The following is a 14,643-nucleotide window of genomic DNA, read 5'->3' on the forward strand; positions in this document are numbered from 1 at the left end:
CCGCTAACAGGGTCTTTCAGCTCTGGCTCACCGGGCTGCTGGATCCATTAATGCTGAAATTAGCATCGTAATTGCCTTTTAACTATTCATAGCTGTAGAAAAAGACCAAGCCGGCCCCGCCTCTCTGTCTTCTCCCTCCCATCCCAGAGGGCTGCATTGGCCTCCCTCTCTAAACCCCAGCTAGGATGATATAATCCAGGCTTCAAAGGTTTATTGTGAGGCACGTAAAATGCCCTGCGTGGTTCCAGACACACTGTGAGTGATGACGGCAATTGTTGTTGTGTTTGGAGACAAGTAAGGATATGCAAATCAGCGGCATTGGCAGGGTTAAAGCTTCTGGGCTCTTTCCCTCCATGTCAATCCTTAAAAACTGTACCTTCCCTGCCAACAAGGGGTCGGTTATTTATAATCATGTGAGCAGAAATAAAAAGGATCTTGCCTAAAAACATTCAACTTTCTCATCATAATTACAGTATTTTTACTAGAAACCAGGCTTTAATTAAGAGAGGAGACTTAGCCCAACTACGTGGCAACTACTAGGTCATCTAGTTTATCTCTTAAAAATGTATCCACTAACATTTGACGTGCAGCAGAGCAGCAGTGGAGCAGATTGATAATGAAGCCCCACGGCCTGGGTTCAAATCCAGTTCTGCCACTCCCCCCCCAGTGTGATCTCGGGCCAGTTACTCAACCTCTCTGTGCTTCCTTTTCACACCCGGCAAAATGAGGATGATGATGACAGCTGTGGGAAAGGAATTCTCATAACCCTGGCAGGAGTGCAGCCATTTTAGAAAATCAGGTCAGAAACCAGCAATCCCTTCCCCAGACTCCTGGAGTGCCTCAAGGTCAGAGTTCCTGGAAACACCCTACCCATATCCTGGTGGGTACTAAGGATATGCCTATAATCCCAACCCTAAGGATAACCCATAATCCTGGATCCAGGCAGTATTCCGGGCTATTCTAGCTATACTGATAAGGCTAATAAAGGCCTTTGCGAACTGTGTGGGAGCCAAGCCGACACCTGGTTAGTCTCTATTTTCCTTTTCCCCCTGCTGTTACAGTCTTTCCTTGTCCTGGTCTGGTCTCTCCTTTCTTGCAGACCTTCACCCTGGTTCTATGCCACACTCTTGCCACACTTTTCCTGTTTGTTGGGAGGTATAAATCAGTCAATGTATGTCAAGTACCTAGAATAGCACTAAGACACGGTCAGCACAGGTGAATGTTTGCTTTTATGACTTATTAGGCAGGCTTCTTTGTTTTCTGGCTTGTGTGACTCCTCTACAGCAGTTTGGGAATGGTGTTTGCAACAATCATCAGCAAGATGTTCTCAGACCAGTTACTAGCACGTGGATCAGGGACAAAGCGCTTCTATGCCCTGGGTTTCCATTCGAATCTGAGTCAGGCCAGGAGGGAGGACCCCCCAGGCCGGTCCCCTTTTCAGATGGGAAAATTGAAGCTCAGAAGGGTTAAATGATTTTCTCAAGGTCATATGGATAAAGGAGCCTGACCTTGAATACAGTTAAGTCTCCAGTGCTGGGAGTCAAGCGGCTGGTCCTCAGCAGGCCTTACATCTTCTCCCCACAACTGCCCTGGGAGTTGTTTCCTCTCTTAATACAAACACCATATTTATCCTCCCTTCTAGGTGGAGGCACGGTATCTAGCAGTGCTTAAAAGTACAAATAAGCTGAAGTTGCTATGAGAATAAACTGGATTTTGTATGACCACCACAATGTATGACAGCCCATGGTAAGTGCTCTGTAATATTTATTACGACTATTACGATCATTTAGCTCAGAAAACAAGCCCTTAAGGACTTCACTTGCTACTCCTGTTCCTAGTTTGGATTTTAAATCCCCTAGCAATTTAGTGTTAAGTGCCCGGCTTTAAATATGTAAATCCTGCTGCCAGAAAGACAAGTCCTTGAAGGGGAGTGGGGAGAACCTAAGGCTGGCCAGGAGCTCAAATGGGGACTTGGTAAAGATGGAAGCAAAGAGAAGGCTCCTTGTCTTTGTGAAAAACTAACACCTAATTACAAAAAATCTAATTAAAAATTCGACTCATGCTTTGAAAGAGAAGGGAATGAACAGGACATCATAAAATAGCGGAGGGGTGGGCATTCCACTTCTGCTGGGAGGATGACCTGTCCGGGGGTGATTCAAGCTGACGTCTGAAGGAGCCAGGCACACAAAAGTCGACAGCTTTCCAGGCAGAGAGAAACAGAAAGGACAATGTGTGGACGCATTAAGGACACAGTGGTACAGGATAAGCCTGGAGCCTGATCGCACAGGATCTTATCCGCCATGGTGAGGAGTCAGTATTCGACCCTGGAGGCAGAAAAGATGGCCCAATGCCAGTACCCTGTTTATATTCGAAGTTGGGCCCAGTGCAGCGGGGTCCTGCGGCCTCCGGGGCCTGAGAGCCATTTTACGTTTCAGACCTTTGGGGCGCAGTCTCAGGACGGTTACCCAAAGCCTCTGGCCAGGGTATGGCAGTGCGTGTCCTCTTCGCGTAACGGTCCCTCCCCGCATCTCCATTTCGGCTCCCGCCTCTCCGCGTAGGGAGAGGGATGCGACGCTGACAGCGGTCTGACCGTTGTCCTTGCCCCTTTCGCCACTGTTCAGTCACGGCGCTCTCATTTTCTCAGCAATCAATAACTTTCTGTTCCGCTACGCGCGGGCTAGCAAACGCAAAGCAGGCCTTTTCGTCGTCCTCAGATTACTGTAAAGAGAGCGCTGCGCAGCTGGTAACTAGGGACGCTCTCCAGGCCCCGCCCCAGCCCCGCCCCCAGGGCCCGCGTCAGGCCGGCCCGCCGACCGCGCAGGCGCAGTGTGTTCAGCTGCCGCGTTTGGGGTCCACGCCGAACAGAGGGCGCTATCCGTTCAGCCCAGCTGCTGCGGGTTACTAGGCTAGGAAGGCTGACTCTCGCCGGCTGCGAGTCCACGCTTTAGACTCATTTCCTGTCCAGGAGTGAGAAGGGAATTTTAAGTTGAATTCTGCTCGGACTCCCAGCCCAATGCTCTCTCACGCCATCCGTTCCTTTATTCAGTGTGGACATCCATAGCTAAGACCCGGGGAGGATTCTCAGGGCACCCTCAAACTCAGCCTGTGGGAATTGGGAAGCCTCCTGGAAGATAGTCCACTAGCCCCAGGGTGGAGGATGGGGTAGGTAGGTCTAGGAGGGCCTTGAATTCCAGGCAAAGAACCTGGGACTATGCCTGAGGATGGCAGTGATCCCCAAGGAGACTGGCGGGTGGAGGTGGGTAGGCGGTCACATTTGTGTTCTAGAAAGATCCCTTTGGCTTTTTCTTTTTTTCGGGGATGGGGGGTGGGTGAGCTGAGTGTCAGGGGAGAGAAAGCAGGAGAAGACTCAGGGAAGTATTTAGGAAGTAAAATCTGCAGAGCTGGTGGCCAGTTAGGTTTAAGGATGAGAGGAAAGGGGAGTTGAGGACAGGCCTAGGATTATTATTTCCATGACTGCCTGGTTGGTGCTGCCACTCCTGAGAAGCAGGGAAGGAATGAGCATTGCCCTTATTCCCCAACTTCCTCTTAACCGCTGCACTTTACCCATGTTACTAAGCAGGCTGTAGGCCCTTATTTCATCCAGGCCTCCATTCCAGTGTCCCCTCCTCTGAGAGGCCTTGGCTGACCACCAAAAAGTGGTCAGTCTCCATCCCCTTACCCTGCCCACTGTTTCTTCACAGCACAGACCACCTGAAGTTGTTTTTGGATTTGTCTGTTGGTTTCTTGTCTGCCTCCCCTGAAGGACTGACTGTGAGCTTCCTGAGGTCAGTGTGAGGGACCTGGCCTTGCTGGTTTATCACTGGATCCCAGTCTCAGCTCTAAACAGCAGCCTGTTTACTAAACATAAGAATGAATGGATGATTGCTTCAAAACTTAGCAGGTAAAATCTAGAGTCAGAATCTGAGAAGCAGTACCATGAGATACCTCATCAAGATGATAAGTTAATAACAACCAGTGTTTGTTGAGTGCCTGTTTTACCCCAGGATTGTACCATCTGTCTCAGATGGGTTATCTCATGTAGTCCTCACACTGATTCTGTGAAATAAGGACTATTGGTGACCCCGTTACATAGATGAGGAAACTGAGGCCAAGAGAGGTAGAATAATGTGCCCAAATACAGACAGCTAACAAATAGCAGGGCCAGCATCTGAACCCAAGAAGCTGGCTGCACTGTCACCAAGTCACAGCCCAGCACCTGAATGCTCTTACTTATTGGAGAGGGTCAAAAGCTCCTCCTAATATGATTTCTTCCCAAGGGGTCAGAAACTTCATGTTGCCCTGGCCAGCCCCAGAGATCTGATTGAGAGATGCTGACACCAAGTCAGCCTGGCCTGGCCTTCATGTGGGACACCCCACTTCATGTGTGAGAGTGCTACTGTTGTTATTATTCCTATTTTCTTCTCTTTCTTTCTTTCTTTTTTTTTTTTTGAGACAGCTTCACTTTGTTGCCCTCGGTAGAGTGCCATGGCATCATAGCATCATAGCTTACAGCAACCTCAAACTCTTGGGCTCAAGTGATTCTCTTGTCTCAGCCTCCCACATAGCTGGGACTACTATAGATACCTGCCACAATGCTGGGCTATTTTTAGAGACAAGGTCTCACTCTTGCTCGGGCTGGTCTCGAACCTGTGAGCTCAGGCAATTCACTCACCTCAGCCTCCCAGAGTGCTAGGATTACAGGCATGAGTCACCACACCTGGCCCATTATTCCCATTTTCCAGATGGAGAGAATGAGGCATACTGAGGTAAACCAGTGTACTGTAGGCCACATAGCAATTACACTGGGAGGCTGGCGTCCAAACCCAGGCAGTCTGACTCCAGATCCCACCTTCTGTACTTCCTTTACACTGACCACAGCAGGAGGCCACATATGGCCAGGGCAGCCCAGGCCAATGACCATTCTCATGCCAGATGTGGCTGGGGCAGTGTTTACCCTGTGGCCATCCTGCCTCTGCCCAGTGAGGGAGCAGCACTTGGGAGCATCATAAACTGAGATAGCAATCTGCGTCCTCCATACCCTGTCATTGGACATCCTGTATTCAATCACCCACATATTCATTTCTTCTAATCTTTCTCTTCTTGACTGTGATAAAGTCATTTTTATAGCACGGAGAACGTGCAATTCATTTGAATTAAGCCCGCTGGAGTCAATCAGTTTGTGTTGGAGAATCAGGCTGATAAAGGAAGACATATTTCAGTGGTCTCCTTCCTTTTAACTAACTGTTCTCCAGGACCTTAATGAATACAAGTCTCATTCAGGAGGTGTGTGTGTGTGAGACAATCTGCATACCCACTTCCAGAATTCTGGGATGCTCAGGAATGTATATAGGAAGGATCTGGGCCTCCTTATAGAAATGATGGAGAGTCTACCGTTATTGGAGAGTGGAGCTCTGAGATGACAGACAGTTCACTCTCATGTGTAAGGCCCTGAATGACTTGGGTTCAGCCCAAGACCATCAGCTTATGCTTAATACCGTGTTTCCCCCAAAATAAGACCTACCCCAAAAATAAGCTCTAGCAGGATTTCTATGCATTTGTTAAATAGAAGCCCTACCCCATAATAAGACCTAGTGATGGGCATGGCTATGCACATGCGTATCTGCATAGCCACGCCCTGCATTTCGGCAAAGAGCAGTGAGGAAGACTGGAGTACCTTTTATCTGCCACAGCTCCTTTCTCCCAGCCGGTTCGCACTTGCGCAAGCACGCGCGTGTGGTAACCGTGGTGGCTGGCATCTGTTGCGCATGTGCGAACGGCTAGGGGAAAGGAGTTCACGCATCACTAGCACCAGCCCCACCAACAAGGTCAGTTCCCCCTGTCAGGTTTCAGAAGATGACTTACCTGTATTTGAATAAATGTAGATTGTTGTATTATACTTAATAAAAATAAGACATCCTGGGTAATGCCTATGGCTCAAAGGCATAGGGTGCCAGCCTCATATACCAGAGGTGGTGGGTTCAAACCCAGTGCCCAGCCAAAAAAAAAAAAAACTGCAAAAAATAAACAAACAGAAAAATCCCCTGAAAATAAGCCCTAGTGTGTCTTCTTGAGAAAAAAGAAATATAAGACAGTGTCTTATTTTCGGGGAAACAAGGTAGGTGCAACAGCGAAGAAAAACTGAGTGACACTAATGCCTCCGGCACTCTCCATCTGAGAAAAGAGGGGAGGCAGACATTGCCAATTTGGGACTATTATGTGGTTAGCATCAGCCTTTAATGGAAACTCCTTGAAGATAAACCTGTTCTTCATTTGTGCTCAACAGCTGTCCCTTCAGAGGTGCTCAGTAAACATTTGGTGACAAAATGGACAGAGTGAGGAGAGCTAGCCACCAGCGCCAGCTCTCTACATGGGCATGGTAGGGTAGGTGCCCCTCAGAAGGGTAGACCCAGCAAGGATCCTCGTCCTCAGGCTAAGCATTCAGGCCATAGAATCTGTCTTTGAGGGACTATGTGAGTTTGAACAATGAGCATTCCAGCTCATTGGAAGAAAAGAGGTTTCTTCCCACGGGAACTACTCTGAGTAAACCCTCGTGACCTTCCTTCAACCAGCAGGGCTGGCAGTGGGTGTGAAGAAGCTCTATTACAACTAGTTGAATTTCCTTCCTGGCCAGCTGGATAAGGATTCAAAACGATCACATTTGATTTAAGGAAATAAGTGATGTGACAATTCTGGCTTCCAAAATTTGGGAGTTAATTCAACTTGTTTCAGAGATATTAGATAGGGTTGCACATGTGCCCCCGATTCTGGGAGAACCTTTTTTTAAGTCCCTCCACCTGCCCTGCCAACTATTTTGTTCTAAGAACTGGAATCTCCAAGAGGCCAGATCTGCCAGGCCCTCCTAACAATGGTGCAATAGACAACCTGTGGCTGAAGGGGGAGACATTCTGAGCTGCTGTGTGTAGGGACAGCCTGTCCCTACTCTGCTTTGACACCCTTCCTTGCCTCCCCTCCTCCTCTCTCCCTACAGGGAGGGACTTCAGCAGGGAGTCCCCCAGAGTGAGTGATGGCTATCAGGTATGTGATTATGCATGTGTATCCAAACCCACCCCCATGGGTGTGATCTGTGCATTTGTATGTGTGCACTCTGTGGATGACAGTATGCGTGTGTACACACTTTCATCCCCTGTTATGGATGTATGTGTGCTCTTTGTATTGGGTTCTTTGCACATATGTGTGCTGTCATATATATATGTGTGCCTGTGTGACCACAGGACATAGGATTTTTTGAAGATGGATGGAACTCCCGCACTACTCCCTCCCGAGTTAGAGGCTTATGTGTTGGCAAAGCACTGGCCCTCTGTAGGAAGGCCCACCCACCTGAGAGCCCCGGGAGGACCTGGTCACAGCTTCGCATCAGCTGCTGCCCTGCCTCAGAACTCTCCAGGGTGGTCAAACCATGGAGAAGCATGTGGTTCCCATGGCAGGAAGAAACAGGGACAGCCTCACTTCCCCTGTCTGAAGTGACAGTGTGAGATTGCTCAGGATTCTGGTGTGTAGATGGCATGGAGTCCTTCAGGCTTTTTCATCCATTGCTTATTACTCCTCCACTGGCAGGAAAGTGGGGGTCCATTAGTCAGGGGACCAGCAGTTTTCACCCTGGCCCTGCTAAGTCCTTAGGAAAGTCATTTCACCTCTCTGAGCCTCAGTTCTCTCATGAGGCAGAAAATTTTATAAGCTTGTTGGGAGTTACAGAAAACTCAATCGTGTGCAAAATGAGAAAATGCCTTTTGACTGGACACTTCTGGAAGGCATGCGCATGTCTTGTTTTCTTCGTCCCGAATCCTTTGCCTGAGCAAGCTCTGAGTTCATATTTGCATTCATTCAGTACATTTTTATCGAGCACTTATTATATGTCTGACACGGTTTTGGGTGTTGGGGATAAAGCTGTCAATAAAAGAGACAAAAATCCTGGGTGGTGCCTGTGGCTCAAAGGAGTAGGGCACCAGCCCCATATGCTGGAGGTGGTGGGTTCAAACCCAGCCCCAGCCAAAAACTGGAAAAAAAAAAAAGAGACAAAAATCCCCTTGGTCACATAATTTACTTTCTAGTGCACATTAGCTTATTAAAGGCTCTGAGAAGTTCAGCACAGATTTCTGATAAACTTTGTTTAACCCAACATTTTTTTGTGTTTATTAAATTATGAAATTCCATCCAGCTTTTTTTTTTTTTTGCTAAAATGCAAATTTAGGCTTGGCGTCTGTGGCTCCAGTGGGTAAGGTGCCAGCCACATACACCTGAGCTGGGGGGTTTGAATCCAGCCTGGCCCGCCAAACAACAATGACAACTGCAACCAAAAAATAGCTGAGCACTGTGGCGAGTGCCTGTAGTCCCCGCTACTTGGGAGGTGGAGGCAGGAGAATCGCTGGAGCCCAGGAGATGGAGGTTGCTGTGAGCTGTGATGCCATAGCACTCTACCCAGAGCAACAGCTTGAGGCTCTGTCTCAAAAATAAAATAAAATAAAATAAAATACAAATCTAATCCTGCCCCATTCCACATTACCTGTTATACTCCCCAAATCAAACGCCCTTAGCAGAGCTATGGAACAGAGGAATTAAAACAATTGAATATGGAGTTAAACCACCTAGGTATGCAATCCCAGGTAAGCCTCAATTTCTTCATATATGAAATGGTGATAATGGTTAAAGTTAAATAAGATAATGCTGCATCTCCAGGGTTTGGCATTGTGCCGAGTATATAGTAATTATTTATTTAAATAATATCTCTCTGCTCCAGGCTTCCTCAATGCCTATGGGATAATGCCAATTGACCCAGTGCCCTACTCATCTTCCCAGAGTCATCTGAAGTAATTCTCCCTCCAAGTCTCTCATATGATCTGGTTATTTATTTATTTATTTTGAGACAGAGTCTCACTGTGTCACCCTAGGTAGAGTGCTGTGGCATCACAGCTCACAGCAACCTCAAACTCTTGGGCTTAAGCGATTCTCTTGCCTCAGCCTCCCAAGTAGCTGGGACTACAGGTGCCCACCACAATGCCGGGCTTTTTTTTTTTTATTTGGTTATAGTTGTCATTGTTGTTTGGCAGGCCCAGGCTGGATTTGAACCTGCCAGCTCCAGTGTATGTGGCTGGCGCCCTAGCTGCTGAGCTATAGGTGCCGAGCCTGATCTGGTCATTTAGAACCACTTGCCACTGTCCATGGCTTCCCAAACCCCCCATGTTGTTTCATACCTTGACTCTCGTTTTGCGTCATCTTCTCAGTGCTATCTGCCTGGAAAACACATATTACTCTTCCAGACTCATCCCTTGTGTCACCTCTTCCATTAAATCCCTAGCCACCATCTGATCCTCCAGCCCAACTCATCTGCCAACTGATTAAAGTCCAGTCCATCTATGAAATCATGAGAAATAATAAATCATTATTGTTTTAAGCCTCTCGGTTTTGAAGGTGGTTTGTTTTACAACAATATATAATTCCTTGAGGCCCGTAATAACTGATTTTGATGCATTTGTATGTTGCCCATTGTCATGCAGAGAAACACATAGGGGTGCCTAGAGCTGGAAGCTGGGAAGTCAATGTCCTTGATTATCTCCATTCTGAACTAAAATGAGGATAAATGAGGGAACTCCCCAAATCATTAACAGAAGGACACTGTTAAGAATGAACTGTCTGGGGCTGGGCCCAGGTGCAGTGGCTCACACATGTAGTCCTAACACTCGGGGAGGCCTAGGTGGTGGATTGCCTGAGCTCAGAAGTTCAAAACCTGGCTGAGCAAGAGTGGGACCCTGTCTCTAAAAGTAGCTGGGCATTGTGGAGTGTGCCTGCGGTCCCAGCTACTCGGGAGGCTGAGGCAAGAGAATCACTTGAGCCCAAGACTTTGAGGTTGCTGTGAGCTATGACATCAGAGCACTTTACCTAGGGTGGCAAAGTTAAACTGTATCCAAAAAAAAAGAGAATGATCTGTGAATGTACCTACCAACAAATTAGAGGCGGATGCTGGGAACTGTCCAGGGTGCTGAGTCTTTGGAGCCCAGTGCCATTCTCAGTACCTGGTCATTCCTGTACCAGGAGCTCCCAGCTCAACCCCCACCCTAGGCATGCTGACATCTGAGAGAATCAGCTGGGTTTGCCAACTTCTCAAATTGAATAGAAACAGATTCATGCACCTTCGCCCTTTCTTCTCCCTCCCACCCCTCCCCTCAGAAAACATCTGACTGTTATAATAAAAATCCAGCTTTATGTAAATACCCTATCCTCCAAGTAATAAATGCCATTAGCTGAGCCTGTCTGAGCAACTGCAGGCTTTTAAACATCCATTTGAAGATCTTTGAAAGCTCTCTTGAGGCTCTTGCTCATAATTCACTAAGTGGGAGTTGGTAATAACTGTGTTAAATGGCCAGGGCCAGCAATTCACAGGAGGTGTGCCTGTTTGTGTGTTTGTCGTAGTGATGGGGGTTCTGGAAGCAGGATGCCCTTCCTTCCATGCTGATCAGTTACTTATTTTTAAGAGGCCCACTGGGGGCTCACCGTCCTTTGATGAGCTATTAATGAAAGAACCAGATCTGACAATTAATTTCCCCAGAGTTATTATTTGTTGTTTTGGCAACAATTCTCTAAAAAGCCTTAGTGTCACCTGGCTTCCTGATGGTTAAGAAGAGCCACAGGTTGAGGAGCAAAATGGGTTTTACCTGTTTATTCAACAGTCGTGAACGGAGCACTTACTGTGTGCCAGACACTGCATTAGACCAAGATATACCCCTGCCTTCAGGGAACCCTCAATCCTGTGGGGGCCAGGATAGAAAAGTGAGTGGGCAGTGCCAATACAGTGTCATATCTACAATGAATGGGGCAGGGCAGGGGCCTGTGGGAGCTGGAGGTGGCAGGTTACCCAGATCAAAGGAGTCAGGGGAGGCTTCCAGTAGGAAGAATCCTTAATGGTAACCTAGAGATTGCAAGAGAAATAAAATAGGGAAAGGGGGGGCTCTAAGAAGAAGGACCAGCATGTTCAAAGAGTCTGAGAAGAGAAAGAGCATCCATAAAATTTTGGTGAGATGGTGGAGCACTAGGAATTCTGTCATTGCTGGTGGAAGTGTCCATTGGTAGAGCCACTTTGGGAAACAGTTGAGTATTATCAAGTAAAGTTGGAGATAGGCAAGCCCTCTGATCCAGCAATTCCATTTCTTTCGAAAGACACTTGTGTATACATCAGGAGACATATACACAATTATCATGGTTCATAAAAGCCAATAGCTGGAAACAACCCAAACGCCTACTGTAGGTAGAAGGATTAATTGTGGTGTCATCGTACTGCAGAATACTGTATGGCAGTGAAAAGGAATGAACTGCAGCCACACATAGCAACGGGGATACATTTTTCATATGTCAACACAAATACATAACATGAATCCATTTATAGCAAATTCAAAGAAGACAAAAGTGGTTGCATACAAAGGTGGGAGAGGTTTAAAAGAAAACAGGGACATTGTTGACCATAAAAGCAGAATACTGGTTTATTCTGAAGGGAAGGAGAAGGCATGACTAGGGAGCATCACATGAGGCATCTCAGATAATGTTCTATTTCTTGCTTGGAGTGGGGTTAAATGGGTGTTTACTTTAGAATTTTTAAATAAACTCTGCAAAGTTGTATCTTTTAATTTTTCTATCCTTGAGGTGTATTTTATTCTTCTTAACAGGGATAGAAATGAAAGCATCATTGTCGCCTCAGTCCCTGGATCTGTACTCTGGACATGAGCAGGAGAAGCCTGGCACAGCAAAGGGAGGGCTGGGGGTGGCTCTCAGGGAACCCTCTCTCATCAGCATCCTGTTTGATGTTGTGCGTGTGTGGCTGGTAGCAACTTCACAGTGGCAGTAACAGGGTCAGCTAGAACTTGAAGTCTTTTGGACTTCCCTTAGATCGTCTTCATGAGTTATAGTATGGCTTAGTCCCCAGAGAATCCCAAGTAGTCCTGGCTGTGAATTTCATAGCGTAGAAAGGAGCCAGGTGATGTTCTGGGAGAACTTGAGGCGAGATAAGGCACTGCTTTGTCTTTTCACCTGCAAGACCCCAGAATGGGTTAGAATCAGGAGGTACAATCTGGTCACAAAATCCAACTTCAGGGTCCTGGGGCCTCCCGCATGGACTCTGTGTTACACTACAATGGACTTTACCCTGAGGCTCTAGCCTAATTCTGGGTGACTTTGAATCTTTGACATAAATAGATCTTGATTCAGGGAAGGAGAAAGAGGTGAGTGTCCCAAGGTTGTAGGAGTTGGAAGGATCTAAGTGATCCCCTGATTAGGTCTTAAGTCAGTTTCATAGTTGTCCACTTATAGGAGTAATACTAGATTCATTTGGAAGAAGTCATACAATGTGGAAGTGAATGAAGAAAATATTATACTTACCTGGCAGGGGAGATACCATGATTGCAAAGGTGGTTTTCCCAGGGAGAGCCTTATGCATTGCACTCTAGATGGGGTGACCCCTGTGCTTTCCCCAAATGTGGGAAACTCGACTGCATAATTTGTGGTAGTGGGGGACTGCTTTCATACTTTCCCCTATTAAAAAAAAAAAAGAAAAGAAAATATTATAGTTTCCCATCTCCCTGATAATCTCATTTGGGGAATAAATCAATATCAAGAGTCTGGGGTATTTTCTTCTACACATGATGCCAAGCTCATCCCCACACATCTAGAGACAATCTACAGCTTTTTTATCTTCTTCAAGAAAATGGGATATTGTACTCATTAATCTGTGATTTGACATTTCACATTATATTGAACAATAGATCATGGATGTCATTCAAGATCAACAGTTCCAGATCTGATAGATTTTTTTCAATAACCGTAGAATATTTCTCAATTGGGATGGAGCAGAGTCTACTCTAGTCCTTTGTGGATAGACTTTTAAGTAATTTCCAGTTTTCTGCCACCACGAATAATGCTCGATGAACTTTCATTGCTTATATTCACACGTTGTGATGCATTTCTCGTGTAGGATAAATTCCCCAAACCGGATTGCTGAACGAGAGAATGCACTTTTTCCATCTTAATAAATCCTGACAGATCGCTTTCTCAAAACATTGCAGTCATTCACAGCTTCACCGGAGATATAGGGAATTCTCCTTTCTCCACACCCTTTCAACACTGGTGATTACCAATTCACAAGTTTCTCTCTTTCCCACTATGGTGAGCAACTGAATGAAGCATAAATGAAAAACAACAGGCTCGGCGCCTATAGCTCAACTGGCTAAGGCGCCAGCCACGTACACCTAAGGTGGCGGGTTCGAATCCCCAGCCTGGACCCGCCAAACAACAATGACGGCTGCAACCAAAAAATAGCCGGGCGTTGTGGCGGGCGCTTGTGGTCCCAGCTACTTGGGAGGCGGAGGCAAGAGACTCGCTTGAGCCCAGGAGTTGGAGGTTGCTGTGAGCTGTAATGCCATGGCACTCTACCCAGGGGGACAGCTTGAGGCTCTGTCTCAAAAAAAAAAAAAAAAAAGAAAAACAACAAAACAAGCAGTACCCAAAGGGCTTATTGTCATTTTAATTTGCACGTACCTGGCCACTAGTAAGATGGACAATCTCAAATTTTTGTTCATTGTGTTTTCTTCTCCAAGAAACGCTCGTTGGTATCACTTTACCCATCTTTGTATCAGGTGCTTTCTCTTTTTCTTTTTGATTTGTAGAACATCTTTGCACATTAATAGCATCAACTTGGTGGTCTATTGCAGGACCCTTCAGTTATAAAGGTAGAAAAGTGACAACATGAAGAGGACATCAGTTGGCCAAGGACACCAGAATGTAGATGTCAAAGCTGGATACGATCATCCTTCTAGATTCACTGCCCAGGGTTTCACCCCTGCCCCAGTCCATAGCTCAGACCCTTGTAGCCAAATTTCTGGGAATTACTAGAACACATTTTATCGGATTATGATTTAAAGCAGTGATTCTCGACAGTGTACCATGAAAAAATTTTAAAAATCATTAATGACATTATTTTCAAAAGAAGTTCAAAGCACAATAAGTATATTCTTTGTCTTTTTTTACTCTTTTTGATCAATGTAATTTAATTGTGCCATGGAAGTTTAGCTGTAGCAGTGGTTCTCAGCCTGTGGGTCATGACCCACAAGAACTGTATTAAAGGGTTGCAGGATTAGGAAGGTTAAGAACCACTGAGCTATAGGTTCAAGTGTGCCATGAGGTTAAAAAAAAAAGTTGAGGGTGGCGCCTGTGGCTCAAAGGGGTAGAGTGCCAATCCCATATGCTGGAGGTGTTAGGTTCAAACCTAGCCCTAGCCCTCCCCCCCCAAAAAAGTTGAAAAACACTGATCTAAACATTACCTTAAACTTAAGATTTTGGGGACCACATTTTAAACCTACTGAGTCAGAATTTCTAGAAGTGGAGCCAATGAATTTGCACTTTAAGAGAATCTTTTGCGGCTTGGCGCCTGTGGCTGAAGTGGCTAAGGCGCCGGCCACATACACCTAAGGTGGTGGGTTCGAACCCAGCCCAGACCCGCCAAACAACAATGGCGGCTGCAACCAAAAAAATAGCCAGGCATTGTGGCAGCTGCCTGTGATCCCAGCTACTTGGGAGGCTGATGCAGGAGACTCGCTTCAGCCCAGGAGTTGGAGGTTGCTGTGAGCTGTGATGTCATGGCACTCT

The 14,643-nt window shown here is 46.5% G+C and overlaps 1 non-coding gene across 1 annotated transcript; it reads left to right on the plus strand.

Annotated features, from left to right (window-relative positions):
• The first annotated feature begins 12,373 nt into the window (after positions 1-12,373).
• LOC111724523 lies at positions 12,374-12,537 on the plus strand. Its single transcript, XR_002772813.1, has one exon. It is a non-coding gene; the product is annotated as a U1 spliceosomal RNA (small nuclear RNA).
• Positions 12,538-14,643: the final 2,106 nt, after the last annotated feature.

Source organism: Otolemur garnettii, unplaced genomic scaffold (assembly GCF_000181295.1).
Source record: "Otolemur garnettii isolate 467f Iridium unplaced genomic scaffold, OtoGar3 scaffold00023, whole genome shotgun sequence".
Classification (NCBI taxonomy): domain Eukaryota; kingdom Metazoa; phylum Chordata; class Mammalia; order Primates; family Galagidae; genus Otolemur; species Otolemur garnettii.